At 39.9% G+C, this 23525-nt stretch overlaps 2 long non-coding RNA genes across 3 annotated transcripts in view; one reads left to right on the top strand and one right to left on the bottom strand.

Moving 5' to 3' along the window:
* Positions 1-3619, bottom strand: part of LOC109303448 — a 24062-nt gene extending 20443 nt beyond the window's left edge. The window contains exon 1 of the long non-coding RNA XR_002099118.1: positions 3609-3619. This is a non-coding gene — a long non-coding RNA (uncharacterized LOC109303448). The remainder of the gene's footprint in view (positions 1-3608) is intronic.
* LOC109303447 overlaps positions 1-23525 on the top strand; it is a 113280-nt gene that overhangs the window by 52337 nt on the left and 37418 nt on the right. The window lies entirely within an intron of this gene.

The following is a 23525-nucleotide window of genomic DNA, read 5'->3' as shown; positions in this document are numbered from 1 at the left end:
GGGTGGAGTAGGGTCAGGCCTGAACTGGGAGGTGGGCAAGATTTAACCTGAAGCAGGGGGATGGGGAGGTGAGGCCCAGGGCTGGACACAGGACTCCATCCCCATTGCCCCCCCATTCTCGATGGGTAATTTGCTAGTATTAGAATAATGGTTGAAGGATATATATTTACTCCATAGCATGGGTTCATGTATATGTATAGGTTAGATATTTATATGTAATCTGTAATGACTTAACTGCTACAACCGTGAAATCTGCAATGCTTAAATTTTAGGCTCTTGATCCTCACAGTGGAATCCAGAATCTCTGGCTTAATACAGGTTTTCTGCACTGTGCCTTGGGAGAATCAAGTACTTGAGAATTGAACCATTACAGTATGGACAAAGATACTGTTAGCCACCTTAAAAGGGGAAGAAAAATTCTCAGAAATGTGCAGGAGGTGCTGTTGTCTAACTGTTAAATCTGCATGATCCTATACGATTAGTTAAGAGATGTAGTTAGCCATCTTAGTGTGAAGTAAGCCAAAGCAGATATATATAGCACCAGCTTCCATGGGTTCCAGGTCACTTCCACAGATGCTGGGCATTTATAAAGTCCATGTGCAACTTTAAAGTTTAATAACTTTGGATGTACACATGGTAGTGTTGAAGTAAAGTTTTGAATAAGTACTGCCAATGCTAGAACTTAGTTTGGCTGCAAGTGGAAAATTCCATATAAGAATCAGAGCTGCCCCTTCTGTAACCTTTAGAGCTGTCAATCAGCCATGACCTAGTTTCTCCCTTGGCACATTCTCAGTAGGTGTAAAGTCTCTGACCAGACGCAGACTCAGAAGAGATTGCTCTGACGTCAGGGGACTAGAACTTTCTGGGCTAGGAACAAGCTAACTGGCCACAGGTTTCCTATAAATGTTTCTAGCCCCCACTTCAGGTGTGGGTAGTTGTGGGTGGGTGTGTGTGGTGGTGAGTTGGTTAGAGATAGTTTTGAAGTAGTGAGTGTAAAAGAGTTGGTCCTACAGGACAATTGGTTAGTGAGTTTAGAGGAGATTGCCATACTGAGGAGAGAGAAAGCTCCCTAATTTCTATAGAAGGCTTCTCCTCTATTGTTGATTCATGCTGATCTTCAGTGGCTGCTGAGACGACGGCCAGGCCACGATCAGCCCGACTCTCCAGCTATCAGACTTCTCATCTGCAGCAATCGTGAATTGGCATCACGAAGGAGACTGGACAGTTCACCAGTTACAGTTTGTTTGTCTATGTTCCACCATATGAGCTGTTGACCAGCCCTAGGACTAACCAACAGGCAGCCGCCCCTAGCCTCCGGGCTGGATAGCAAGGGCTTGTTGGGGAACCCTGTGGGCCAACAGACCCCTTTGTATTGTGTTGGTATTCAAAGACTGTAACCGAAGAATCAGCACCTACGCCTACAAAGCGTAAGTTGAATAAACCTTTGTTAATTTGAAACCAAGAACAATTTACGAGTCTCGGTTCTCCTCGCCTGAAAACCCGGCCTGTTTTCGTGTTCAGTTGCCACCCCGGCCCATCGTTACACTGGGGCTTGGTTCATCCCCCCAGGACAGGTAGAAGCAAACTGTAAATGGTGATTGAAAGCATAATTCATTAAGTTTTAGCACAATACAGTTCAAATTTCTAGACTTCAACATAACCACCATCTTTTGTGATATGTCATTCAATTCAGTTTTCCAACTCATAGAAAACATTTTCTAGTTGCTGCTGAGTGATTTCATGAATTGTATTTGTGATCCTTACCCTATACATAGTTTACACTATGCTAAAAAATATAATGAATTATATTTTCAATCGCCATTCAGGTTGCTTCTATCACTTGTATTTCCAAAGTTGTTAAAGTTTTAAGTTGCACAAGGACTTTACAAACACCTTGTATTGCTACAGAATCATGCAGATTTAATAGTTACATCATAAAAGCTTGTATCAGTTCCTTCTGATATTGCTATAATTCTTATATCCATACCCTAACCGGGAAGTACTGAAAATAGAATTATGTGAAGACAGCATGTTGAGTGGAGAATGAACCAACAGAAAAACACTAAGGAAAAGAATTGGTCTCTGGCTTTTAGGCTACAGCCCTGAGAAAGATGCTTTTCTCAGGAATTTTCTCTGAAAGGTATGTGGACAGGGGCAGATCCAGGGAGGGTATACTGATGCACTTGCACCACCCTTTGATTCCCACTCCACACAAATTTTAAAACCAACTGCCTGGCAGTGGCAGCAGCATTTCTAGTCAGGCAGTGCTGGGGGAGTCAACTGACTTCATGGCTCATTATAATCTACTTGTTCCCTTCTAAAGGCTTCATTCCACAGCTGTTAATGATCCTATCTTCTCTTTAATGGCCTTGATAGTCCACCAATCAAGGTATCCTTTGTTCTGCAATTCTGCAGTCTGTTAGCTGCTCCTGGTAATGAAGCTCCTACTTTATAGCTCTGCAGATTGTATGTGACTCATTCTAATGAAATTATATTTGTTTTTGCTTCAGACTGACACTGAATAATACAGCCCTAGGTCCCTAGCATATTAGCAAACCTTCCACAGTTTTTTTCCCCCTGAGAAAAATATATGTTATCTTATATGTGATGACGCACCTCGCCATCTGCACCGCCCTCCACCCCTTCAATATTCTAGTTCTGCCCATGTACATGGCTGCATCATTTATTTAAAAAACACCTCTTTTGTGGCCAAAGGAAGGGGAAAGAGATGGTGAGGATACTGGTGGTGCCGGTGCCAGTACCAGAGCCAGACACCTTAATTTATCAAGTAGCCTTGTCAGGATATAGAAAACTGAGATTTCAAATATAATTTATTTCTCCCTGGAGACCACACTAACAACCTGATAAGAGTTTACTCTGGAGTTGAAGAATGTAAGAAACAATTCAAAATATTCTGTGAAAGAGAACTAAAAGGAGCATGACTAGCTCAGAGGTTAGGGTACTTACCAGAGAAAGGGGGAGGCCCTTGAATGGAACTCAGGTTCCATCAAAAGCAACTGAATCCTGAGTAACCTTAACCACAAACATACAGGGGCATGCTCTCTCTTGTGCATTCTCTTTCTGGCCCAATATATCTTGAATCCATTTCTGTGCAGCTTGCAGGGGTGGAGTGCTCCCACACACCCAAAATAGCTTATAGCATTGTGTTTAGGAATTTCCTGGGAGGTAGGAGATATGAAGTGGAAATTCTATAAAGGAAGAGAGGGAATTGACACTGGAGCAGTATTCTGACCACTAGACCAGGGATGGCCAACCTACGGCTCCAGAACCACATGCGACTGTTCAGAAGTTAATATGTGTCTCCTTGAATCTTTACACAAGCACACAGTGACCAGCTTCCATTTGGTCACCACGTGCTTATGCAAAGATTCAAGGATATGCATATTAACTTCTGAAGAGCCACAGGTGGCTCTGGAGCTGCAGGTTGCCCACCCGTGCACTAGATGTTGAGGGCCCTGCATAACAACCTGAAATAGAGGTCTTGATTTAAAAGAAAGGAATGTCCACAGTATTTTGTATTGATTCCAATAATACTATGAAACTATAATATAGGGCTTTTGCACAATACACATTGTGTAAAAGCCAACCAGATAAAACTCCATACAGTTGATAAGCAAAGGAAGGCCTTGTGTCTGGATCCAATTGAGTGCTAGACATGAGGTAAGGTGCCAAGCTAATCAGCACTGTAAGGCTGAGTGTTTAATGGACACTCACAAAAGCAGAATTTCAACTGCATGAGGAAATTTAGGTTAGAAAACTTAGGCATCTGTATAGTTTAGGCACTCTCCAAAATTAGGCAGCAGCTGAGTGTCGGATTTCAGGATTGTACTTTTGGACTTAGGTGCCTAAATTACAGTGTTTAAGTTCATCCCAATACAGAAGCTTGAGTATTATTTTGGATCTGCCTCTAAGTTTGTTTGTTCAGCATTTGATGATGAGATTAGTTAACTTACGAACATTGTTATAGTTTTCTATCTTCCAGTCCCAATAACAACTTAACAATATGAAACACAAAAACACCACTTCACTTTCAGTTTCTAGATAATAATAGCTACAGATTATTACATACAAAATTTGCAAATACAATATGTTCCATAATGGCATAATTCTTGTTGCCAAGGTGACTGAGTAGAGTACGTCACTAATGTATAAGAAATTTTCAAAAGGGAATTCTTTGATAGATGTAGAAGAGATACAGGAATTTTATAGTGCCATGTGGTATATAAAATGTTTAAATTTTATTATCCAACAGAGAACAATTCTTACTCTGTCCATAAATAGAAGTTCCTGTTTCTGACAAGTCTAAATCATTACCTAAATAACACCAGTAGTAGTAATAACAGCAAAAGCAGCAGGAATCGCATTTCGGTCTCAGGGTGAAATGTAGGAGGCAATTCACTGGAGTATCTTAGTACATATTTAATTAAAAAAACCTGATAGCACTACTGATGCCATCAGTGCTATCAGCTGTTTAAAGTTAACCACATTCTGAAGTGGTCAGGTGACTCAGGGCCATATTCGGCTATTCTTCCAAAAATTCCAAATCTTTTTGGAAGAGAAATATTATTTGCAGCCCTCTTTTATAAACTACCCAGAGCCTAATAGGTAGGCAGTTTGGTTCTGAAGTTGCATTGTTACTCTCACTTCACTATTTGTTTACTTCTTTATGGCATTTTGATATTTCTTTTTTTCTAATTTGAATGAAAAGATGACATTTCAAAATTTCTGCTAGAATGAGAATGCCAAAAGCTTTTGATTCAAGAGCATCAAATTATTTCTTTCTGATAATGTTGAAACACTGCAGTACAAAATATTAATTGTAATACTTGGAACTTCAATAATATAAACCAATATTATTGCCTTACTATAAAACAAATTACATAAATTATTTTTGACAATATAAAATTGAAATGAAACATTTTGTCTCGTTGAGAGAAAATAAGGAAGGTAAAATAATTTATTTTACTTTTACATTTGAAAATTTCATTAAAAGTACTGTATCTACTCAAATTCAAGATGACTTCAACTTTAAGATGACTCCCCATAATAATTAGATTCTATACATTGAAAACTAATTGTTTGTTAATGTTTTCCACATATGGCATACAATTAATGGAAGGTTGTCTTAATTAAAACAAAGTCCTACTGACTTTTCCTTGGATATTTATTCCAAAGTTGGTCTTGAAAATTTCATCTATGATCTGGGATATAATTTAGCAATTTAATTAGCAAAATTAAAAGAAACAGAATATATGTAAAATCATAGTGAAAGCATGCTATAAATTAATATATGAATATATGTGCTTTCATAATGATACCACGGTGAACAGCATAATATCTTTCAATTAAATTCTTAGGTCTTCCCAATAAGGAAAAAAGGAGAAGTAATATAAAAGGCAGACAAACAATCTCAAGTAGTTTCTGAAGTTATAAGTACGTTTTTTAGAAATCCATGGCAGTATTTTTATGACACTGCATGTCCTTGTAACTACATTGTCAACAGATATAAGCATCACAAAGCAGTGTTTTACTCAGGTTCTAGAGTATTATTTATGCTACAGGATCCATCCCTACTGAACTAAATGGGTATGGGTGAGAGGCTGATCACTACCTTCTGGAAGAAATTTATTGGTCCATGAAGAGAACTGGCCATTCAACATCCCAAAGTCAGAGGTTAATTTAGGGTGCATGTAAGAGTTCAAATTAACCTAAGTTGCTCAGTGCTCCCTATCGATAGAACATTGTGCAACTGTCTGGCATTCAGGGGTAAAAGCACCTGTGCTAGTGACAGCCCGTGGCCAGGGCCCGCCACCTTGGCACATGTTCCAGCATGTGCTACAGTCTCCCTGGGCTGGCAGAGATTGCCAAGCACAGTCAAGCATGCAGGGCAGTCACTGGCTGCCACAGGATCCCCCACAGGGAACTCCCATCACAGTGACCCTTCTCTCCTTCCCACTCCAGAGTATTCTAAAAGCAACCCAGAGTGAGTCTCCTATCTTCTTAATTGCAATAGTATCAGTTTTTCTGCTTGGACACTTACATGTATCCCTACCCCTCATGCACAAGCCCATGGACCCAGGATCTATGGTGCATCCTTCTTGTCACCATGCATGACTTTCACTGGAGTCTGTGGGACATTACAAGTGCCCACCTGAAGATGACCCAGGTGTTCATGATGGCACATACTTTTCTGCCTAGGACCCAGGAGTCTAATGTCCCACACAGGGCCACTTACCAAATCCTACAGACACCAACTGTTCTGGACCGTTGAGTGATGATTTGGGGGCTCTGAGATGAGCAGCAACTGGTAAGAGTCAATCATTCTGGGCACCTGACAGAACAGGAAGTGGTTCCTAAACTTCTGTATGCACTGAGACACCTTTGTGAACATTGTTGTCCATCTGCCTCTCCCCTACAAAATTGAGCAGCAGGACATCAGCAACAGGGAAACCCAGCAGGAACTGCTACCTGCAACAGCCTCCTTTGTGTTATCAACCAGTTTGATGTGGGCAAGTCTGTAGCAGGGGAGGTGGTCTGGGATGTGTGTGAGATCATTCAGAAGTGTTGATGATCCTGTTTACCTGAGACCCTCCTCAACTGCCTGCCGATGGGGGTCTCCTGCCATCATCTGCAACTCCTTCCTGGTGGTGGCAGTGTATATATGCAGGACTGAGACAACTATCACTCAAGGAGGGAGAAGAGTTCATCATAGAAGAACACAGTGTGGCTTGTGCTTCTTGAGGTCTGGCTGGCATTGTGAGCTCACTTGATTTGGCTCTTCATTTATCTTGTTTAACTTTGTACTGAGTCCAGTCTCAGTCATGGCCCTGCACTTAGTTTGGAATCTACTAGATCACCTGCTTGTGATGAGCCCTACTGACATGCTCCTGGGTCTTCTTGCCTTAGATGGTGACCAGACCACATGTTTCTTGACAGTCCAATTCTGTCCCCAGCTGTAGGTAGTGGAAAATATGGACCAGGCTCTGGTGTAGCACTGGATGGCACCCTTGGGGTCAGGGTGTCTGTGGATGGGCCCGGGTGTCACCTCACAGATGGGTGAGGATTTGACTGAAAGTGTATAGGTGGGGGCACATACATATGAGTCTTGCAGTGTGGCTCCATCTCACTCAGACTCAAACTGGACCTGGGTCCATTTGGTTTGTCACCCACTCCAAAGTGATCCCAACTCAGCTGACCATGCCTCCCTAGCCACAACCTTTCCAAGGGCATCCTTCTGCCTGTACCAGCCCAGCTGGCCATGGCCCACACCCAAACTCCAAACTTTCCAGGGGATTCCACCTATAGCCCCCAAGACAGCTACCCATGCCCCCTGCCCCAGGCACAAACTTCCAGCATCATCTTGCCTGGCCGCAACCCATGAACTTGCCAGGGGCATCTACCAGCAATAACTTGGCCAGACCAGTCACTGTAGACAGATACTTTACCCATGGGAGTTAAGGGCATGGATGAATGGTCCTGGCAATGTCCTCCCTAAGCCCTTGATTCTGCAGGGTCACCTCTCAGCTAAGGCATTCCCATCCATCCTTTTATCTCCGCAACCCTGAACTGAAAAGACCAGCACCAGCTTCTGTACACTGGGGATAGGTCCATGTTAGGGTATGGATCATGGGGTGCTTGGGTCAGGATCTGGGGTTGTGGGTCTGTGTCTGAATCGTGGGGTTCTGAGTCTTTGGATCTGTGTCTGAGTCTTGAGGGCTTTTTTGTCTATGTGTTTGGATCTGCATATGGGTCTTAGAGTACTTCCAGTTGTGGTCTTGGGAGGTGTTGGGTCTCATTTAGAGTAGCTTAGTGTCCTGAAGTCTAGGTTATGTGCAGGGGATACAACTGTTGCAGCTCCCTACATCTCTGTACAACCCAGACTGAAAAGTGGGGCTGGAGAGAGGGGATGGACTTTTTACACCTTGAGACATCCAGGGGTGGGGTTTGCTTCACACTTAGTTGGAGGATGGAGTGAGGCCTATGTGTGTGCAAGAGAGGAAGAGCAAGAGCACTGCACACAGAGATACAGGAGGACAGCAAGCCAACTTCTCTCAATCGGGGAACTGTTTGTTCCTCAATTGCTTGTTCCTTAATAGGGGAACAAGCAATCATTAAATCACTCTAAGCATTATCATTCTAGAGTTAGACCTTGTAAGACAAAGTCTAACTTGAAGCCATGCATACCGTTTTTAGACCAGACTAACCATAGGGAACACTTGCCTATCTAGTGTTTCTACCACATTAAACCCAATTTTATCAATCTAAATGTAATGCTTGTACATATCTTTAGAGCCTAAACCCTACCCAGTTTGGAAGTAGGGAGTAATCTCAAGCCTCAGTTCCTGAATGGTGAGAGCAGGGCTGAGTACAATAGATGGTGTGTCACTTGGGGTCAGCACAGACACTCTGCATATGACCTGAGCATTGACATAACTGGAGCAGGAGAGTGTCTTGATTCAAGTAGTCCTGAAATAATAGGCTTTCAGTGACTAGGTCCAGAAGCAAGGAATGAAGTTGGATTTCAAGTGGTGCTCAAAGCTAAGCTTTTGAGTAGTCTGCCTGCAGAAAGGACTCTGAGAGGACTCTAAGGTGCATACTCTTAGACTGCTCTCTTTAGTTCCCCTCCCAGGAGGCCTACTGTCTGAATGGAAGGCATTAGTGTAATGGCTTGCTATTGAGCTGTCTTCAGGAACTGGTACCTTTCCTCAAATACCAGACAATGAGGGGGCCACATAAAAGTGAACTGGTGAGTAATCTAAACACAGAGAGGGTTGCATGTGTGAGAATTAAGAATTCACTGTATTTGCACTGATAAAATGATCCTTTCAAATCTCACAGTGAGATGATAAAATGATCCTTTCAGTTCTCACAGTGAGCTCAAACTCATTGAAGTGGGACAGATAGAAAAGTTTTGATTCATTCTGCTGAAGGTGTAATTCTTTCATATAACATAGAGGATTTTAGACTTCTAAGCTAGCATGTTTCAAAAGCCCTTGAAGCAATAATAATAATAATAATAATAAAATGCTGCATAAGATAGTCTGAATGGGCTGGACTGAAGTGCCCAATATTGTCACTAAACTTGTATGAATGAATGTGTAAACCCATTCAAATTATCTCATTTGTTTTCCTTACCAATTTGTGTTACACAAATTGAAGTTAGGTTAGAGTGGAATGGAACAAATCATGTCAAACCAACTTGATTTCCTTTTTTTGACATAGTAGCAAATTTGGTGAATAAGGAGAATGCAGTGGATATAATCTACTTGGATGTTAATAAGGTTTTTGAATACAATATGTCATTCCCGTAAGTAAAAAAATATGGGCCAGACAGAATAACCATCATTAAGAAGATGAATAATTTGTTGAATATCCATAAGCCATATAAATAACTATAAATGGTTCAATGTCAGACTACTAGGAGCTTCCATCAACTGGTGTTCCACAGGGGTCTGTTCTGTGCCATTCAACCTTTCTCCTGATTACTTGGATTCAAGGATAGAGTTTACTGATCATATTTGTAAATGACACAAAACCTTAAGGGTCTGAAAGCACTTTGCAGGATTCAAAAGGATCTTGAAAAACATAGGCAAAAATAAAATTCATACAGATAAATGTAATGATACATGTCAGGAATTAAACCTAATGCACAGATCCCGCTTGAGAGAGAACTGGCTAGCCACTAGAACAGCTGACAGACATCTAGGGGTTATGGTAGAGGAGAAATTTAGTAGGCATCAGCAATGTGGTGCTGTTTAAAACAATGGATTTTTGAGGTTTCACTGACAGACACATTGTATGCGGGGCAGGGGAGGTGATAGTGCTAATTTACTCGGCTCTGGGAAGCCCTCAACTTCAAGTACTCTGTCAAGTTTTGGCCACAACATATACTATAGGATGCACAGGAGCTGAAAAGATCCAGACCTGAGTGATGAACATAGAAAAAGCAAAACAGTCAAAGAAAAATTGAAAGAACTTGGTATATTTAGCCTTAAAAAGAGGAAATATGATATCAGGTTTTGAAATATGTGAAGGACTGCCATAAAACAAAATGGAGAAATATTGTTTGTTCATCTTTAACACAGAAGGATATATAGAAAAGTGTTTAAACTTCAGCAAAGTGGATCTGAATCATATCTCAGGAAAAAGAAGAGTAAGAGAATTGGATGCCTAGGAAATTGTGGAATCTCCTTCATTGGAGCTTTCCCAGAACAGGCTGGATCGGCATCTATCTGGGGCAGTTTAGGAATACCCAATTCTCATCTCTGTAGGCTGCTGGACTGTTGGGACTTTGAATTTCTTTCTAACCCTGTGATTCTGTTATTAACCCTCTTCATAGTGGTCAAAGATAAAAATCTAGAGATATGCCCTGTATACAGTGGTGTTTTAAATGTAAAATAATATAGCTAGCATTCTAGTGTGGACACACACGTTGTTTGTCATGTTTAAACCAAAAAGACGTATCCTGGAACATATGTTTGTTTAGTGTTTCCACTAGCATTAAAAAATTGACTCAATTGCCTTGTGTTAATTAACATGTGCTAAATATGCTTAAATATGCAGGGTAGACATAACCTAAATATAAGTAGGATTAGATGCCAACAAAGGGTGCAGGCAAGCATTCACTTGCAGTGCTTTTAAAGAGGTGGGGGGAGCTGCTGCTCTGGTCTATGCAGCAGCTCTTCTACAGAAGCAGTGAAACAAATGTGGCAAAACTGTTCCAACATTTACTCTGTATCACCCAGGGTTAAATGTGGAATGATTTAACTCCAACTATTGTTATAGGAGTGTGGCCACCTAGAAGTCAGAACATAATAGCTGCTACTTGCTCCCAAGCATCAGCTTTCCCTCTACTTTTGAAACCAAGTGAGCATTGGTCCATGATCATAGTTTTTTGCTGCTTTTGTGGCTGCTTTAGCCAGGGGATAAAAAGGGACAGTTCTGGCATACTATATGTGTTTTTATTAGTGACCTAGTGACATATTGTGAATTGTGCATGATTGCCCAGTAATCATTTTGCTGCTATCTTACTCTTCAACTCCTATTTTGCCCTGAAGGCAAGCATCAAGGTTCATGGCACACTTTACTATGATCAATTATTTCTTGCTAAGAATTAAATCCTTTTTAAGACTAGTTATAAACTTTGGTATTCAACAGATATGAACGCCTTGACATGTTTCACTTCCAGGGATTTGAGTACAAAAGCACTTCATGGATAAATATAGCATTATTTGCCATATTAACACAGGTGGCAAATGCTGACTGCTAGTTGGACAAAAGAGAATGTTCAAATATATTGATGCTCAGCACCATTTAGAGACATTCAAATGAGTGCATTAATTAAGTCAAGAGAGTTGCAAGTACTTTACATAAACATGTAGTAACAGAGAAAAGTGTATTAATTTTGTATATTGAAAGGAATTAAATGTACAGCTGCAGCTCTTTTTTGGAAGGAAGGACATATATCAAGCAATGCCACATGGGGGTCATAATTTTGGAATCCTGCTACTGTGCTTTCTTGAGTCTCAGATTGCATACTATTTATTAAAGCTAATTCATTGTTATACCGTAATAATAAACGCATTAGCATTACTGCAAAGTCACAATGATGCAACAGTGTTAATCAGTAGCATATAAATCCTGGGCCAATTTAGCCTTCCGTTATATCTGTGCAATCCTGGTAGCTACCGCCTAGATAACATGCCAGTTGCTCTAGGGAGGTTGATGGGAATTGATGTGTTTGTGGGGTTACATCCCCAATGGTTTGTAAAACACACAGAACAGTTTACTTTCACCAGGTTTGGTGGAAAGAATGCATATTTCTGGGTACTTGGGAATTTCCAATGGAGAGATGTAAATGTGATTCTTATCCCTTGCGTGGCATCCTTTTGTGGATACACAGTTCAAGTCACCATCTTGCCCTTAGTATTAGAAGGTCCTAGATAACTATAATAAGCCATGTGAAACTGAAACATTACAAAGAAAATTTGAGGAGCACATGCACTGGGAACCTAAACTGGATATTAGCTTAAGTTTCTCTTTATAACTAAGCACTGAAAATCAAGCATATGAGCCAGAAGGGGCCAGGCATTTGAATAAAGGGCTGCCTTTCTTCCCATCAAGAGAAGTATAGAAAAAGAATTAGCCAGCGTGAGAGGGGTCGATGTTCATTCAGACTGAATTATTTAACAGGAATCTACATGCGTTCTTCTGAACTGTTTTGAATTGCTAAATAATTTGTAATGGTAACCCCATGTTGTGCTCTGCATCACCTTTCATGAGGTTAGCTGCTTGACACCTTTTCGTTTCATTGCTTTTTAGAATAGTTGGATGTGTTTTTATTTTACAACACTTAAATTGAATGGAATAGGGGTGAAAATATTACTATAACTGAAGTCAATGGCAAAATTCTCAGTGACACCACTGTGTTTAAGATTTACCCTAGGTTACGGAAGTACTACACACTTAGAAAACTTACTCTATACAGACCCAATCCCTCCTTTTCTGCCTATTCCTCCTTCCTTTCTTGGCCCTCTACCTGCAAAAGGTAGATATTCAACAGATATGAATCATTAACTTGCTTATGTTTCTTCTGTCAGAGGAAAAAATGAGCAGACAGTACTTCTCAGTGGCACAAAACAAGAGGGTTCTGGTCAATTAAAAATATTTTCTTGATACCCAGGGATCAGGCAGTACAGAGAGATCCTCTCTACTGGAATTTGCCCTTTTTGGCCATGTGCAGATGGGTGTGGATGTTTCTTTCCCTGGGGACAAGTAGCTGCGGCATACCTTAAGCCACTGCTATTTGTCCCTGAGGAATGCCCATGCCATGCGTGCTCTGGCACACAGCAGGTTATCCCGGGTGAGGTAGGGGAGACTGGGGCCAGCAATTGTGTTGACCCCAACAGCCTTGCCTGGGGTCCTGGGGGCCTCAGAGAGCTGTGGCTGCAGCACTCCTGCAGCTGGGAGCCTAGCCAGCAGTCAGAGTGTGGCTCCAGCCGGCCAGGCTCTGGTTTTGAGTAGAGCATGCTGTTGCCACATGTGCTGATCCACACGTTTTAGATATGGGTTTTTTGACCCTGGGATGTCCCAGGGTCAAACTCCCTTACCCCCCACCCAGTGCTGCAAGGTAGCAGTGTGGGGAACACTTGCATGTGCAATGTGTGGAGCTGCAGATGGGTCTGCAGAGCCATATACTGCATGTCTGCACTTGTCTGGACACGGCCTTTGAGTCTGTGGTACATTTCACAGCAGGCAGGGACTTCGGCATGAATCTTTCCATGTTAGCACTTATTCCACAATGTATGCAAACAGTATTGCATTATAAAAAAGCTATTTTAAAATTTGTATCAGCAATGAATCAAGATCATCAGATTAAAATTAAAAATGATTTCTTTGGGGTAATTATAAATTCAATAGGTATATGAATAGATACATGCCCTTTCCATACTTGTATTATGCTTGATAGAAATTTTCCCAAGATGTTTCAGGTTATTACCTTAATCCTTAGCTGGTAGACTGGGATTTCTGGCTGCTAGATATAAAAATCTCTTTCCTCGCTCCTTATAAATTTTGACCTTGCTGCTGTTACATAATGACTCGAGCTCTAGTGTACCAGTGCTTTCTGATTGATTGAACTCACCAACTGCTACAGGTATAGTACTCTCTGGAGTCAGTGAATACTGACCCTTGCCATGTGACCTTTTGTATATTTGAGCTATGTCAGGGGACTGAAGGCCAGAAAATGAAGACCACTCTTAATCAGTTTTCCTGTGTGTTGCACATGTATTAAAGTTACAATCTCCTGTTAACTGATGCTGTTATGTTATTAATACCATGAGGTATTTATCTTATGTTTAGGCTTAATATCTTAGATGTGCATGTTCAAGTCAGAAGCAAGCAATTATTACTCTTTCTGCTGTTTTCTTTTAACTCTTTGGTTTGTTTTCTTGTTAAATTTGACGAATTTATTTAAGCTTAAACTTTGCCTCTTTTCCCACCTGTATCTTAAAAGGGTCAAAGAAGCAGATATTTTTATCTGCTTCCAAATTAATCAGACTGTGCTGTAACTGTCAAGCTTGTGCTTTTTGTCACTGCCTTAGTGAGACTCAGGTTATATTTTGCGTAGTTGGTTTTATTTCATGGTGTGTTACTAATGTAAGATTTCTTGACCTGCAGGTCACATTACCACTTTTCAGATCTACTGTGTGCTGTTGAAATTAATTTGTAAATTAAATATCATATAATGTATTGGATTATTTGATCAAGGCAGCATAAGTGGCACTGAAACTGGATCTAATTAACTCAAACAGCTAATGGAAGTGTCAGCATGAGCGTAATTTTGATTGTTGCTAACAAAAAATGCCTTAACAGTTTCTGTAGACAATTAATTAAATCTTCATTTGAAATATTTAATCAAAACAGTGGATGCTTTCAGTTTGTGCCATTTCTTATGAACTTCATAAACTGATACATGGAAGTCACGGTTGTTCTTTAGAGATTTTGTGTTATGTCTTGTTTAATGCATTTAAACCCTGATTCAGTAGAGCACTTACTCACATGCTTGACTTAAACATATGTTTAAGTGTTTTGCCGAATCGGTACATGAGTGTTCTTTTTGATTTCTTTCCTTTTCCCATTATATTATCCCTTCCTGTGCTAGTTTAATTCATATAATGTATTCCCTTAGGACTAGCTGTGCCTTCCATGATGATATAAAGTGACATTTCTTCCATGAGTAAAGCAAATAGGATTTGGCTTGTAAAAAGACATCACACAAAACTGTATAGAAATATTTAAAATGAACATTGTTTTGAATGGGTCCTTGTAGATTCTTAATTTGGCCTAAATAAGACAAGACAGAAGCAAGCAGTTCTGAGGGTTTTCTTCTGTTCTTTAGCAAAGTCTGTAGCAGCAGGGAGAAAGCACTACCAGCCTAACTCTAGACCAGCAAATCGAAAAGAATGCATTGAAAAGACAAAAGAAAATCCTCCTGTGAATTACGACTTCCATTGCACGATTGCATTGGCAAGCCTGCAGATCAACAGTAGGTGAACTAAAAATGTGTAGTTTTTTCAGAGTCATTCCTGAGATTGAAAAGAATCACTTTGGTCCTTTTGAAGTCTTGGCCCTCGTGGGTTCTTGCCTGAATCTTATGGAACTCCTTAGGCTGCAGCGATACTATAGCAATGACCTCATATTTGGAGAGAGAGAGAGTACTGCCTAGTCCAGAGAGAGTCCTGGTGGTTCTGCCTCAGCCAATTTAAATCCCTTGTATCAAAAATATTTGTTGGGGTTTGTTTTTACCCTGTTTGTAAAAAAAAAGGAAAGAGCAGAGGACAGAACTGGGCACTCAATAAGATGAAGTGTATAGATAAGACAGTAAGCTAAGGCTGGATTGGCAACCTAAAGTGAGAATGTTGCTTCTCCTGATACTTTGAAGACTTTCTGCTCCCAATACTTTCAACTGACTTTTAAACATCTCAGCATGAAAGAGAAACAGAGTAGAGTAGCAAAAGGAATCTACAGTTTGTCCAATGACTGATATAATATAGATTACATCTTTAGGAAAAGATATCAAAATTGTGAACTACTTGAAGAAAGAAAAAACTATGGTGGTCAGGGGAGGTACTAAAAAAGGTATTGTACACAATGAGTGCCTTGGACAGATTAAACTATTATGTTGCTTTTGAGAAGATCAGTATAAGCTAGGGGCATTTACAAACCACACAGAAAGCAATTCTAGCTCAGTTTCTTTTAGGAAGCTCCTCACCTTATTACATCATCATTTTGATTTTTGAGATTTTTTTTAATCTTAAGTAAATATTCCCATTTGCAATTATGGTTGTTGAAAATGTCAGTGAAAAGGCTGATGCTGTGGAACATAGCCTTAGCCTCTAAGATCCTCTGTAGAAATGAAGACACCTTCAAGTAAGTCACCCCACAGTTCATTATGATTCAAAATCCTCAATTTTTACTTGATATGGTTAGTTGAAAAATTAAATACCATTGTTAAAATATAACATTGATTCTTCTTTTCCTCCTCAAAATATCAAAAAAAAAAATTTACTTCATTTTTTTACCCAGCTTTAGTGCTCAGTCACAATAGTAAGTGTAACAACCTGCAGGTTCTTGTAGGCTGGAATAGAAATTGTAGTGGGGAAGATCTGGAGAGTGACATCAAGAAGCTCAGTGTACTTGGCCGATTTCACAACAACTCCATGCACCTCCTGGCTGCAACCAGCAGCACTGAGCACACAGCACTTCAAATAAAGATCTAACCTGTTGCACTCCAAATTTTTATTACTGTACATAATACTGTGCAAGAAACAGTAATGGGATTCAATTAGTTCTAACCAGTATAAGAGCAAATGTGTTGGAATATTTCTATGAGTTCCATAGGGAAAGAACAGACATAACCAGCTTGAGGAAGAGGTTTCATCATAGGTTGATCTATTTTACATAAATGTTTTAAGCTACCAATAAAACCAGACCCCAGGTATGCAGAGGTGCATTTGCACATTACTTCAAGGCATTTATGCTCCACTTGAAAGCAAAATTAGGGCATCCCCTGCACAAGGGGGGGAAGATGGATATAATAAGGAAATGGGTCACAGAACAGTAATTGCAACAGAAGTGGCAATTCCAGGCTACAGCCTTACATCAACAGAAGGAAACTCAGGCTACAGCCCACAAGTTAGGTCAAGCTGCAACCTGGAGGAAGCATCTAGCGTACTGTAATAGCTCTAAAGAGTATATTACGATATGAAGTTCAGTTTGAGATCAGCCTGGTTATTAAGAATTTGAGAGACAGAAGAGAATGCAATGCATATTAAAACAGTTATAAAAAATAGATAGAGCTTTTCAAACTTTAATGATGTGGCTATTCTATTAGTGGGTAACGTTATTTTGGTAAACATACAAAGTATTATGTTTGTATGTACTTAATTTTAAGAAACTAATCAGGGTAAAACTCCAGTTTCGTCTCTAGCAGACAAAAAAATCAGCAAGCTGGCACTGGGTAATAGTGGGAGTTATCTTTTGCCTCACATGGTGGAGCTATTGAATTTAGGAGAATGAAGGGGAGCAGAAGGGCCACGATCTCAGTATATTGTATAAAAATAAATAACTAGTCTAAAAAAAAAAAAAAAACAAGCCCCCCAACACACACACACACACACACATGCACATCTGAACACTAAAACAGCTAACCCTGTAGGATTAGGAAGGGAAGTCCTTTCTAGTGGGGTAAGGATTGTTGTTGAGAGAAGCTCTATTCAATATACTTCTTTGGGCTCTTGCGGGTGTTTTGGGAAAAAAATGCAAGCTTCCTAAAATTTTCTATAAAAAAGGGGCCCCCAGAGTATATGCAGACACTCACCAAACCTCATATATGATCACATGGCTTACTTTAAGCCATGTGATCAGAGATCAGGAGCACCTTGTACACACATACACCAATGCCAGGAACCATACGAGGAGACTGATCAACGTAATTCAGGGTGTGGAAAAGGGCAGGAGAGATTGGTGGGGGGGTGAGTGGGAGTAGTGAGTCCACGGAGGGGCAGGTGTTGGTGGGTCTGGGGTGGGGTGTAAGATTTGTGGGGCAGAGTGAGGGTTGTTGGGCCCGTGGGGGAATTGTTCATTTAGGGATGGGGGATAAGGCAGCTAAACCATAGCTCCATCAAGATTGTGGGAGGTAGCAAGACTGCGCCTCAAGGCTGTAGCCAACAACTGGTCTTTCCCGGCCCTAGTCCTGTGATGCAGATGTGTGCAGATGTTCAGTAGATTGGGTTAACCTGTTCCTGATCCAATGTAGTTCTCCTTCTCAAGTGAACTAGGGCCAACCATTTTTTGCCTGATTTAACCTCCCTGAATGTCTGCACATATCAGTACTTAGATTGGTTAGGTTGATCTAAATGTAATGTCTGCATGTACCCCAAAAGGCTCAGGATCAGTCTGTGTTTTCCAGTCTGACATTAGTTTGGGGTTCTATGGAGCCTTACCCACCCAGGGAGCCCTAGGAGGCACAGTGCTTCACAGAAGCTCCCTGGCAAACAGATCTTTCAGCATGGTATCATTATTCTTCAGAAGGTTATCATTTGGTATCACCAGCCTATCTAGCTTGCTCAGAACACACATCTCTGTGACCTAACCTTCAACCTTTGTACCATATTTGCAGTTTATCCTTAGGCAGATACACATGGAGGAGCATGGATCATGTAGCCATGTTTTTTTTACCTTTATTATACAATTGTAATCCAAACCTGTGCATTTTCAGTCAATACAATGGTCTCTCTCATGTCCTTTGCATATATCTTATTGCTTTGATGTTGCCTGGCAGAGCTGTAGGAAGAAAGCCTATAAATCTGTTACATGTATCTGCAAATGAGCAAGTCAGTAGGATACAATAACTTCTCTTAGTTATTCTTATTCATTGTTTTGACCTCAGTCCTGGTTATAGTGCTTCACCTGTTTGTTTTATTCATAAGATGCTAAAATAACAATATTGGGTATAGTTCAAGCAACCTGTAAAATGTGGGAAGGAAAGGAAGTGCTGACCTGTTATTTCTAAGGACAATGGGCAGATGATCTACATTAGGTTTACATGGTGCATGTATTCTACTATAAGAATTGTTATAATAAAAAAGTTCAGGGCTGTCCATTTGGGCAGTTAATTCCCTGTCCAACTTCTACTTTAATTGATGCCTTGTACTACTTTAAAAAATACTACTAAATTTTCTTTAAGAAATGCAGTGGGGAAAATCTGAATTTCATGGCTATGAAAATATGAGGAATCATACTAGAAAGATGTAGGAAGAAACCAGGAAAGAATGGGATGGAGAACATTCTAGGCAGAAACAGGGAGCTATCAAGAGTTAAAAGATTGGTTTGTTTGCTTTGGTCTTAAAAATATAGCTTATAGATTTATTTCTCCAAATGAAAAATCCCCCAAAAATGCAGTTTTCTGGGGAATTCAAACTATTAGTGATTTAAAGTTAAATTTGGTGAATTGCTTCAGCTGAAAAACATGTGGGGAACATTTTTTAAATGCCAGAATATCTCATTTTGATCCTTTTGACAATGGAATGCTTTGCTTTGGAAATGCCCAAACATTTCATTCTGATATTTTAAAATGAAACTTTTGGATTTTTTTGTCAAAAGAGTAAAAAAAGTAAAAAAAGGTAATAAAAGTAAAAGGTTTAATAGTACAAATATGAAATCAGACATTTCATTTTGCATTGAAAGAGCAATTATAGGTTGACCCTCAAATTAAATTGATATATTTTTTTCTTTTTTTGGAAACTTAAACTTTTTCTTTTTAAATTTAGCCACCACATTTAAACTTCCATTATGTACCTATCTCAGCTATTAACATTTTTTGTTTGCTGTTGGTATTGCCTACACCAAATAACAAGTTATTTTTTCCCTGTTTAGAACAAAAGATTTTACAGTTTAGACCTGCTGCTCATGCCCTTTAACTGGGTTTCCTGTGGCCAGAACAGAAATAAGGATCTGACCCCGGGAATGCATCTGTTTCAGTAAAGGAGTTAATAAAGTTGTTTCAAAGGGGAGAGGTGACTATCATCTAGAAACTGTCAAAGACAACATTTTAGGATAGCCTTGGTCTGTTAATCTTAAGAGTTGCAGTACTCTCGTTAAATTTAAAATGGATTCAGGTAATTTGGCTAGGTCAATTAAAAGACAATAGTGGCTACAAGGAAAAAGAAATATGTGCTCAATACTTCTGTCATTAATGGAGACTTTGCCAATAATTTCCTAGAGCAGTGGTTCTTAACCTCATTAGACTTCAGGCACCCCTTGGAAAATGCCAGCTCTTAGTTTACACTCACTTTTTGACTACAGAAAAACACTAGAGCAAATAACTCTGTTGTAAAGAAATCAAAAGCACCACAACACTTAAAAATGCTTTTAACACTATGAATTTCTACTTGAAATTTAAGGTTTAGGGTGAATCAGGTTTGCTCACTTAACAGTGCCATCATTACATGGCATCCCACGGCACCCTTGAAAGCATACCAAGGCACCCCAAGAATAACTCTCCTAGACTGACAGCATTGGCTATTATGGGACTGTTTTTGCCACAGTGTTCAGGGATGCTGAGTAGGCTATGATGGCAGTATTCCCCAGTGGAGAGAGTGCATTGTGGCATAAGGCCTTTTTTTTTGTTTGATTTTCTTTCATTTTTTTTCTTTACCTCCCACCCCCCTGTTTTTTGATTTAGCTGCACTAGCAGAAGCCAGAGAAGCCAATTTTACCAGATGGTATGGATCAGGGGGGCATTTAAGTCAGCATTTTTAGGGTAGGCTAAGACTGAGGTGTAACTTTTGAAATGGGACTCTTCATTGGTTCAATGCATTTGGTATGCCAAAAGACAAAAGTGGCTTGCTTAATGGGATTCCTAGTTCTTTAGGTATACTTAGGTGAGAAAAGCAGCTCCTTAAGCTCTACCTATAAATCCACAGACAATCGGCATAATACAAGAATGAATGATATTATGCTGGTAGCAAGATACTCTATCTAATGAACAACCTCTGGCATTTTGCATCATTCCATAGATTATTTACATTGTGCAATAACTTAGAAGCACCAAATAAAACAGAAGGCCCAATGTGTGAGGTGCTGTGCATACAAACTACAAAGAAGTTGCTGTTCCCTAGAAGTTGCCATCTAATGCATACAAGAGGCAAAAAATAGGAGAGGAAAAGTCAGCACAGAGAGATGAAGTGAGTCACAGTAGCGTCCGTGGCATGAGTGGGATTAGAGTCCATGTATCCTGACTCCCTGCTTAATGCTCTGTCTATTACACTATGCTTCTTCTCAGACTCAGTTACTGAATATTTAAGACTTAGTGCTAAGTATGGCACATTAAAATAATTTTCCTGGAGAAAAATGAGCAAAATCTGCAAGGTCTGGAGGGAGTAGAAGTTTATGTGGATGACCTTTTAGTTTATGGGAAGTCTCAGAAAGAGCATGACATAAGTTTAGAAGGAGTACTGAAGATAACTGAGTGTTTAAAGTCAGACAGAGTAAAATGTAGAGATCAACTGACAGGGCTCAGGTGCTTTGGCCATGTGATGGGTGAAAGAGGAATGATGACATATCCTGAAAAATCCAAGGCTATATTTGATGTTTCATTAAAAATTGTATCTCAATTAATCTAGTTTCAGGGTATGATAAATTTTGGAGTGGATTCATACCTGAAAAGGCCAAACACTTTAGGAGCTCCTTAAAACAATATTCTATGTGGGTCTGGAATAAAACACAAGGCTGTATGCTTTAAGGATCTAAAGTATCTACTGGCTACATACCCAATTCTAGTATTTTATCATGTTTCCAAGTCTAGGTGTTTCAACAAATGGCAGTAGCTATAGTCTCCACAGAGCTTTAATCTGGTTACATGGAGAGGACTGGAAACTGGAAGCAAATTGTTCCAGACAGCATTCAGATTCCAAGTCCAGGTACATTCATATAGAGCAAGAACATTTGGCAAATATATGGTATGCAAGAGGTTTATAAAAATTCTCAGGTAGGGTTTAATAAGTTTAGCTTTCTAACAGACCATTTATGACTTTTATAAACAGTAAATATCTAAACCAAAGTCCTCATTAATGTGGATTACTCATGCAGAAGATGAGATTTAATTATGTGGCTAAAATAGAGACCACAGAAATTTCTAGTAATGAAAGAAATCTTGTTGTGAACATTTAAAGTGTTATCATCAATCTTGTGATATTTGGTGTTCTCCTTCAAGCCCAACTCATGGGTGACTATATTATATTTCATTAAAATAATTCTTAGTTCTCCTTATTTTGAAGAAAAACTTGACAATGTGATCCAAAGATCAGAACAAAGGAAGCAAATAAAATCACCTTCAACTGTATCATCTATTTTTGTAGTCACATCATTCTTAAAATGATCTGATCTTTTTAGTGGGTCTGATTCATGTTTTTTTTAATACTTGTGGTGGTCAAAGTTGCTGTATAAGATTCAAGCAATGATTGGCCCAGTAACTTCATGGGGAGAAGTGAGAGGAGTCTTTGTCCAGTTCATAATTTCAATTAAAAGACAGAGAAACTGCCGTAGACTGGAGGTCTGGTTACCTATGACTTTAATACTGTGGTCCTGTATGATTGTAAGATGACCTGTTAGAAAGGATACAGAACTGACACCAGATGATACAACCTGTTCTAGATAATGGTAACTGTTGGCATGGTAGATAGCGTATGACAAGACCTGCAGTGCAAACTCAAATCACTCTTCTTTCGCAGACTGGCTGGGAAGACAAAGAAACATCTCATACCCATGAGCATTAGTTGATAGGCCTTGATGGAGGCCTGGATTAGGTGATGTGTAGTTATCTGGTAGTCAGTGAATGATTTTCAAGATCTATAATGATTCTGTTTTTCCCAAGGTCCATAAGTCATCAATTCACAGAAAATTTTTCCACAACTCTATTTTATTTTGTTTTGTTTTGCATAGGGAGACATACTGTTCCCAGTTACATGCCAGAGTTCAGTTCTACATTATTACAATTTGTGATACAGTATGAATTCTTGAATATTTATTTCCAGCCACATTTCCACAAGGGAATGGGATGATACAGACAACAGTGCAGATTTATAGGAGAATTCCAGAAAGTAAAGGTCCCATTACAATTCTGATCTATAACACAACTCCTGTATCAGGCTAACCCTGTAACAGGCTTTGTAGGTCTGCCAGCCTGGCCCATGGTGCCCCCTGTGGTCTCACCCTCATGCTAACTCTCAGGCCCCACCTCACTTCCAGTCTCTTGCCTGCTGTGCCTTTGATGTCATCCTTGGGTTTATTGAGGAGGTGGTTTCTGAGTCTGGAAGTAGTCCTCTGTTTCTTTCACTGACCGCTTCTGTGTTTATGTCCAGGTCCAACCCACACATGGGATCTGTGCTTCCTTCATGGCACTTCCCCTCAGGTCTCCAATTCCTGTTGAGGCTTCAGCTGTCCTGGCCTTGGTCCCCTATTTTTGTTGCTGAACCCTCATCTAAGACCTCACCTCCCTTTTGTAGCCCCTAGCTCAGTTCACCTGGATGGCTACTATCCGCTGCCATTTTGCCCTCAGGCTTCCTGTACTTCTCCCTTCCCTGCCCCCCTCCCCCCCCCCAGCAATAGGTTCAGGGGTTCCCTACAACAAAGCCTGACTCAGCTGTTAATGATTTGTAAATAAAAACAATACTGTCAAACTTAGAAGTTATTTTGGGTTGAACTTTGTCAAAGTGTTGAATACAAAAGAAAGAGTCTTCAGCTAAGTTCTAAACCAGGTTTAATTGCCATGTGATCCTTGTTTTGGTACTTGTACTTATACCATAACTTAGTGAAACCTTGTGAATCTTGAAAACCTTAATGATATCTTGAAACCTTGAGAAAAGTTCTAAATCAGGGGTTTGAACTAATCCTTGGGCCATATGAATTGTGCAGGGCCAATCCCTGGGCTGGATGAATGGCAT

The sequence above is a fragment of the Gavialis gangeticus genome, unplaced genomic scaffold (genome assembly GCF_001723915.1).
Source record: "Gavialis gangeticus isolate Ggan-Ray unplaced genomic scaffold, GavGan_comp1, whole genome shotgun sequence".
Lineage (NCBI taxonomy): Eukaryota > Metazoa > Chordata > Crocodylia > Gavialidae > Gavialis > Gavialis gangeticus.
This window is presented reverse-complemented; position numbering and strand designations above follow the sequence as displayed.